The sequence below is a fragment of the Ascaphus truei genome, chromosome 6 (genome assembly GCF_040206685.1).
Source record: "Ascaphus truei isolate aAscTru1 chromosome 6, aAscTru1.hap1, whole genome shotgun sequence".
NCBI lineage: Eukaryota > Metazoa > Chordata > Amphibia > Anura > Ascaphidae > Ascaphus > Ascaphus truei.
The window spans coordinates 125559925-125569447 of NC_134488.1; positions in this window are offsets into that span (position 1 = coordinate 125559925).

Below are 9523 nucleotides of genomic sequence, written 5' to 3' on the forward strand. Positions count from 1 at the left end.
TGTTAATTGTCAACAATTCATTTTACCACGGAGGTTTTCAACCCCACTGCAACTAATCAACTCAGCAGTGAATGCATCTGTGGTGCAGTTAATTGTTTATTAAGTTCCGACCCTCAAAGAGTTAAGAACGAGCTATATAAGTACAAGGGATTGCATAGGCTCCACAATCCCCTGACGAAGTGACGTTCCCCGTCACGAAACGCGTAGGGAGGAGCCTAAACGGACGTCAATCAGGACTCTCATCCACTCTCCGGTCAGTTCACTGAATAGTGACGTCAGCACGCCCAAGCCTGGATAGCGCGAGACACACGCGATCAGAGGCAGGAGCTGACAGAGACAGGGGTTTGCTGTGGGACAGCCGGGTCGGGCGTTTGAATTGTTTTTAAACTCACGGATTTTGTGAGTATATTTCTGCACCTAGTTAGGATGCGTCATTAAAGTTATTTAGACTATTGTGCAATCCTTTGTTTTTTATATACCCCTTGCTGGAGATATATACAGGAGACCAGTACAGAAGGAGAAAGCAATTTCCAGAGACGGAGTTTCTTCCAGGATCCAGGAGAGACAGGAATACCACGTGGGGTTCGTGTTAACCTGTGAACGTCTGGACCAGAAGAAACACAGATACAGATTCTCTCAACTGCATGCGACCCACTCTAAATCTAGTAAGTGGGCATTTCACTTAGAGTCATATAAGGGAGGACTCCATTGCTGTTAAGTCAATACTGCGCAATGTGGTGTCTCTGTTTTTGTCTCATATCATAGGACTACAACTTGCTGCATAAGAGAGACTTTATTCAACCCATTTGAGGACAGAGTCCATTCTACTAATAGACATTGGAAAAGGACTTCACTCCATTGTCTTATATCCTTTATTTTATTTATTATATTATTGTAATCACAATTCATCATTGTTTGTATGCGCCAGGTATTGAAATTCCACATTTGTATCACTATATTGGATATGTTAATGTAACACCTTGCACTTCATCAAGTCACCTGACATCATCACATAGGTATTTAAAGGAGGCTAATTACCTGCGCATTGACAGCTACAGACCTGAAAATGACACGAATGTTCATGAGACGGAGGAAGATTCTATTGGAGGAGAGGCTAGCTGAGGTTCAGGATGTCACAGGCCAAGGAAAGGACAGGGACAGAGACAGGGACAGGGACAGGGACGCGGAGAGAGAGGGAGAGGGCGAGGGCAAGGAGATGAGAGGAGAAGAGAGAGGAGAGAAGTTGTGCCTCGTCGTCGTTTGTACAGGGAGAGAACCATGTTTGATGGGATGAGTGAGGAGGAGATTATAAGTCGGTATCATTTGAGTTCAGCAGCAATCTTAGCTCTTTATGAAGAGATACGGGGAGATTTAGATTTTGTGACAGCCAGAGGTCGTGCAGTCCTTGGGCTTGTTAATTAAAATGCTGTGCTCATTACATTATCTTGCTTCCGCGTCATACCAGACAACTGTGGGCATAGTGGGCGGGGTCTCGCAATCTACATTCTCGAGGGCCTTTACCCAGTTTCTATGTGCACTGAATAGACGCACTAGGAATTATATTCATTTTCCTACAGAGCACACAGAGTGTCTGGAAGTGAGGAATGGCTTTTATGCCATAGCCGGGATACCATGTGTGATGGATGCAATAGATTGCACCCATGTTGCTTTGATCCTGCCTAGTCAGATTGAGCATGCTTACCGCAACCGTAAGCACTACCATTCCCTGAATGTACAGGTGGTATGCGATGCCACGATGAAGATTATGCATGTGGTAGCCAAATTCCCTTGTTCCAGTCACGATTCCTCTATCCTGAGAAACTCATCAGTCTTCCATGCTTTCGAAGAAAGCTATTTTGGACCTGGTTGGCTGGTGGGTGAGTACATATTATGATGTGTTAACAAACAACTCTTGTTTTTCTATGAACTGTTGAATGTAATAATGTTAACACAAATTGTATCATATTTGTGAACGATGGATTATAGGTGACTCAGGATACGGAATTAGGCCGTGGCTGTTGACCCCGGTGGCAAACCCTCAATGTGAAGCAGAGGAGAGGTATAATGTGGCACATATATCTACACGATCCGTCATAGAGAGGACATTTGGGATTCTGAAAACACGATTCAGGAGTTTAGATAGAACTGGTGGGGCACTTCAATATAAGCCTGCTAAAGTGTTAGATATTATAATTGTATGTTGCATTTTGCACAATCTGGCACTCCACAATAATTTAGAAACCGACATACGTCAGGGCTTGGAGGAGGAGCATCCCATAAATTTACCAGCTGACACTGAGCAAACAGCCTGTGGTGTGGAGACACGTCGGAATGTCATAAACACATATTTTTCATGTAAGCAAATACATATATGTTCATAGTACTACATAGATGTATTAATTCATTGTAATGATAAATACGTGTCCAAATACCATTCACTTAGGAAACAGATGAATATGGTTCTCACACCTTTCTCTTCTCTGCTGTGTGGACAATTGCATGTGACACCGGTATCTCATTCATCAACAGGTTGTATTATACTTCTTACCACTAAAAGGTGTTGTGTGTACATGAGGAAATAATGTGTACTAAATCTATATTTTCTGTACATGCTCTTTTTGGTTATGTATACACAATAAACCTACTATGTCGATAGCCAATAGCTAGTGCAATATGGTTACATACAATTTTTGTTTTGGCGTGTGACATGTATGTCACAATGATGTGTAGACTATTGTGTATTTCAGATCATATTTGACGTATTCTAGATTTTGTTTCATATCACATACAAAAGTGTCACTTCTGTGTGTTGCTTACCTTAATGAACATGTCATGACAATGATTCATGTTTTATTTTGCAAGGTATATTACTCCAAGGACTGCTCATGGTATGTATTTGAATTCACATCTGTAATAAGATGTGCAAACCTCGATACAGGTATAGTTACAGGATGTATAAAGAGAACGTAATGAAAAAGATGTGACGATTGAAAAATGTCGTTTCTGTATTGTGTCCGTGCGTTTATCTACACTTGGTTGTTATTGTGCAGTGTGTTTTCAAATCATTACGTACATTACATAACATGTAATTTTGGCAACGTAACAACATCCATTCATGCACATGAGCGATGTTAACACTCAATGCATGTTTGTATGAAAAGACCCAAATGTGGTAAACATCATTAACATTGCAATGTATGTGATTATTTATTCTCTCACTTCATCTTCATGTTGATTACTACATTGTCACATGTGTATGTATAAGTGAAACATGTGTGTTGATTTGACGTACATCTAACATTTGTCAAAATGTTAACACCATTCCAAAGTATAGTTCTTTGGTTTCTAAACTTTTCCTAAATCATTCAACACAATGACAATGTAGTTAATAAAAAATTTATTTCATTCACGTTACTTATTCATAATTATCATGATCCTTTATAACTAACTAGCTGATATACCCGGCGTTGCCCGGGCGTGGAAGGGCAAGGGGCATGGAGTGGAAGGGCGGGGGGGAGGGGAGTGGAAGGGCGGGGGGAGGGGTGTGGAAGGGTGGGGGGGCCAAGGGGTGTGGAGGGGAAAGGTCGGGGGGCAAAGGGCAGGGAGGGGCGGGGGGCAAAGGGCAGGGAGGGGCGGGGGGCAAAGGGCAGGGAGGGGCAGGGGGGCATCACAGGAACCCACTGACACAGGGGCATCACAGGAACCCACTGACACGGGGGCATCACAGGCACCCACTGAAATGGGGGTATCACAGGCACCCACTGACACGGGGGCATCACAGCCACAGGGAAGTTCACAGCCACAGGCTGCACCTTGTCCCACAGACAGAGCTGCACCCACTACCAGGCTAAGGACAGACCCACTCAAGTCCTGTACAAAGGCCGTGGCACTTACACACCCCCTGCACACAGGCCACGGGTGGCACTGACCTGCCGGTAGGTGCTGTCCGTGGGGTTGAAGTCGCTGCCCCCAGGCTGCAGGGAGAGCTGCAGGTGTGGGAACCCGTGCAGCCAGTACAGCAACCAGGGAGGCAGGTATTCCACGTGAGACATCCTCCCACCCGCAGCAGGCGGGTCACAGTGCGGAGAGTGCGGGGAGCGGACACAGCGGCATCCCAGGGAGGAGGAGAGAGCGGGGGCGCACGCCATGTGCACACAATTGAGAGTCGTGGTGAGGTGAGAGTCCCCCGCTGTGTCCCGGGCGCTCGCTCCACTCCCCCGCTGACCGCTGACTGTAGCGGTGCCGGGGGGGTGGGGGGAGGAAAAAGCGTGGGAAACCGGGAGACCCGGGAGAGGAGGAGGTGTGCGCGGGTCCCGATGAGCGCCACGCACTGCGGCTGTGATGAGTTGGATTTCAGGCTGATGTTCGGGGAGGAAGCGGTGGAGCCTCTGGGACCGGCGGGTAAGAGGTGTGTGTGTGTGTTTGTGTGGGTGGGTAAGAGGTGTGGTGTGTGTGTGTGTTGGACCTTTGGCCCGTCACTCCGCCTCAGGCCAATGAGAGGTGTGCGGGGGCGGGCGGGCCAAGGGACCAATCAGATTGCCGCTAGGGACAGTGAAGACAGGGACACATACAATGCTTTCAGAAATATATAGTAAGATGTCAACATATGAACATAAATGAAGTAGACATTTACATACGCACACATTTCAGCAACATAGTGTGTGTGTTTTAGTTTTTGTGTGATGCATGTATTTCTACCAGAAATAATATAAACCAACATAATAATGTTGCTTTTATCATCGGCATCACTTAGCTATGTATGTGTTGAACGTTTACTAATAACACTAAACTATAGTTAGTCATGTGAATTAAATGTACACACAAATGTTCATGGTTTAATGATCTGTACCTAACATTCATTAGCTCATGCATGTTAGGTTACCACTACAACCTAGGTGATAATATAACATTCACACGACTAAAAAGTTTCTATCACCTCCCTATTGTTATTGTGTACGTTCAGATACAATGTCTACGAGTTGTTATGTAGCATTTACATTCTTTGACAAGTCACACGTGAGAATATAATATATAGTAGATTAATGTGTTTGCTGAGTGATAATGTGGGTAGTATATATCACATGACAATACATATAATGTTAGTAGAAATTAAAAATGTATGAATATAACATCTAACTTCAGTGCTTAGCAACATCATTATGATAATTAAGTGCATAGTAAATATTTGCACAATAGGATAACATTATGTAGTAATTGTTAATCTGTGCACCAAACATTGAAAGCATTGTTACATATTTATTATAATAGTTGTTCGCTAGTCGTCACAATCATCTAATTTAACGATTGGCCCATCTGAAATCATACATTGGTCCCATGTATTCATCCTCGACATCTGTGAAATACAGCAAACACATGATGTTCAAGGATGGCACATTTATCTATATTTCAGCATGACAACGCTTAACACATCTCTATATGATTGTGGATATTCACGCATAAGTTACGTATACGTTTAAACTGCAAGGATAAAACTAAAGATACAGAACTATCTCATTTTTCAAATGGCGTTGCTGGCATTACTACTGATATGTTTGTTCCGGTGCCTGTATACATAATAATGTGCGCGCACAACGTCTGTTGCGCGCGCACGTCACGAATGTGTGGACTAAGTCTTAGCGCATGCGCAAAACGATGTGTACGCTGTGCGTTCAATACATGTCCCTACATGGTGCTGCTAGCAGTATGCATATCATGGCTGAAAGTTATGATATGGAAGCGAAACAAATTCACTTCTACACACGTACATATCTAAACTTTGTAAACGGACGTGTGCCCAAGGCCAAAACGGATGATCAGCCAAAGAGCGAACAAAATACATGTGATGTCATGTTAAGGCACTGTGAAGTGCACGCAAACACCCCTCCAACTGAATGAACATTGGCCTCCAGCGCTGTGCACGCACCGCCCCACCGACACGCGCGCATGACACACTGCACTGACCGTAACAATAAGTTATGGGCACAGCCAACACTGTTTCACGCGCACACGTCGGTTGGGGGTGGGTTTTGCATCGGTAACCTTTTTAAGGACGCCTTGGGACATGACCACGTTCCCACGTCATATGTGGGCGACACTTTGTTTTTATATGTTGAATGCTAAACAATGAGGTATGTGTGTGTGTGTTACAGTTAGTGTAACATGTTGAAATGATTCTTTAAAAGCGATAATAATCTATGATTTAGGACTCCGTCACCAATGTGTACTAATGGTACGTCATGTAGTATATTGTTATAGGAAATAATGTCTTTGTGCACGCTACATGTAAGGCTGTCTGCAATGTTAAGCTGTATCCACTCATTTGGCTAACAAATGCTGTATATTATTAATGTACACATATATAATTTGAGTAAAGGCATAACGAAATTTGTATTTACCATTCTTGTAGAAGTCAAAACTGATTTGGCGGCAACAACTCGCTCCAGGAAGGCACAACAGTATCATCCATGGTTGAGGCAACCGTTGAATCCTGAATCAGACACATCTCCGTGAGGCCTGTCATATGGATTTGCAGTGGCTTCTTCAAACAAGACGTCCGGAGGTACGTTCAGTTGTTGGTTGTTTTCACATCCACATTCGTATTGGCCATATAAGTTTGGATACATATCATAGTAGTTTTGTCCATCTTGCATCTGGTCTTGATGAATGGACGGTGCAGGTATATCAGCAGACGTGACAGTCTGTGCGGCTTCAGTGTAACTGGTATTAGGCAAAAATATGCTATTTAACAGAAGATATGTTCCATGTTCCATGGTAAGTTTAAATGATGAAGCAACATGCCAGCATCCATATCGTTGATCTTGACGATCATGGGCACGCTCAAAACATTCATTTGCGGATAAAGTGAAACGAACAGAAGTTTAAAAATTTCGTTGTTTGGCTGGTAGTATGGATATTTCTTTTGGATCAAGTCATAGGTTTCCCCCACGGTTGCCTTTTTCAGTGGCGTTGACTCGATTGCTTCATAAATCAAAAATTTGTATGATTTACGTGGATGGCTGTGCAATGTGGAAGCTCCTGCCATTTCTTCTCTCTTCAAGTGTACAGTGTCTAAGTTGAACGCATACGGATGTGTGAATAGTTACATGTTATCTTCACGGTTTGCTCCAAGGTTATAATACAACCTAACAGTTACACGCCTAGGTTTTCTCCCACAAGAAATTTGTTACAATAATTGGCTGAAATTCTTTGTCTAAGATACGCTCTTTTCACAGGAATCAAAACTTTACTTTCGGCTTAGGCAATCAAAATGTGCAAAACAAGTTTACTCTTTTAATTACAATAACAATGTGTGTGAAAGCATCTACAGTGCTATGATGAACAGATTTATGCTTACACTTAGCTAAAATTAACCATACAAACACATCTCTCTCTTTGTCTCTTTTTCTGTTTTTCTCTCTCTCTGTTTCTCTCTCTGTTTCTCTCTCTGTTTCTCTCTCTGTTTCTCTCTCTGTTTCTCTCTCTGTTTTTCTCTCTCTCTTTGACTCTCTGTTTCTCTCTCTTGATATATAGATATACAGCTAAACCCCGTTATAACGCGCCTCGTTATACCGCGATTCGGTTATAACGCGGTTTTCCCGTGGCTCCCGTTTAAAAAAAATAAATAAAAAAATTAAAAAAAAAAAATTTTTTTACATTTTTTTTTGCACACTGCACACACTGCACACACTCACTGCACACACACTGCTCATTGCTCACACTGCCACACTGCACACACACTGCACACTGCACACACACTGCTCATTGCTCACACTGACACACTGCACACACACTGCACACTGCACACACACTGCACACTGCACACACACTGCTCATTGCTCACACTGCACACACTGACACACTGCACACACACTGCACACACACTGCACACTGCACACACTGACACTGCACACACACTGCACACACACTGCTCATTGCTCACACTGCACACACTGACACACTGCACACACACTGCACACTGCACACACACTGCTCATTGCTCACACTGCACACACTGACACACTGCACACACACTGCACACTGCACACACACTGCTCATTGCTCACACTGCACAAACTGACACACTGCACACACACTGCACACACACTGCTCATTGCTCACACTGCACACACACTGCACACTGCCCACACACTGCTCATTGCTCACACTGCACACACTGACACTGCACACACACTGCACACACACTGCACACTGCACACACACTGCTCATTGGACACACTGCACACTGCAAACACACTGCTCATTGCTCACACTGCACACACACTGCACACTGCACACACACTGATCATTGCTCACACTGCACACACTGACACTGCACACACACTTACACACACTGCACACTGCACACACACTGCTCATTGGACACACTGCACACTGCACACACACTGCTCATTGCTCACACTGCACACACTGACACACTGCACACACACTGCTCATTGCTCACACTGCACACACTGACACACTGCACACACACTGCACACTGCACACACACTGCTCATTGCTCACACTGCACACACTGACACACTGCACACACCACACACACTGCTCATTGCTCACACTGCACACACTGACACACTGCACACACACTGCTCATTGCTCACACTGCACACACACTGCACACAAAATTTTTTTTACATTTTTTTTTGCACACTGCACACACTGCACACACTCACTGCACACACACTGCTCATTGCTCACACTGCCACACTGCACCCACACTGCACACTGCACACACACTGCTCATTGCTCACACTGACACACTGCACACACACTGCACACTGCACACACACTGCACACTGCACACACACACTGCTCATTGCTCACACTGCACACACTGACACACTGCACACACACTGCACACACACTGCACACACACTGCACACTGCACACACTGACACTGCACACACACCGCACACACACTGCTCATTGCTCACACTGCACACACTGACACACTGCACACACACTGCACACTGCACACACACTGCTCATTGCTCACACTGCACACACTGACACACTGCACACACACTGCACACTGCACACACACTGCACACACACTGCACACTGCACACATACTGCTCATTGGACACACTGCACACACACTGCACACACACTGCTCATTGCTCACACTGCACACACACTGCACACTGCACACACACTGCTCATTGCTCACACTGCACACACTGACACTGCACACACACTGCACACACACTGCACACTGCACACATACTGCTCATTGGACACACTGCACACACACTGCACACACACTGCTCATTGCTCACACTGCACACACACTGCACACTGCACACACACTGCTGATTGCTCACACTGCACACACTGACACTGCACACACACTGCACACACACTGCACACTGCACACACACTGCTCATTGGACACACTGCACACACACTGCACACTGCACACACACTGCTCATTGCTCACACTGCACACACTGACACACTGCACACACACTGCTCATTGCTCACACTGCACACACTGACACACTGC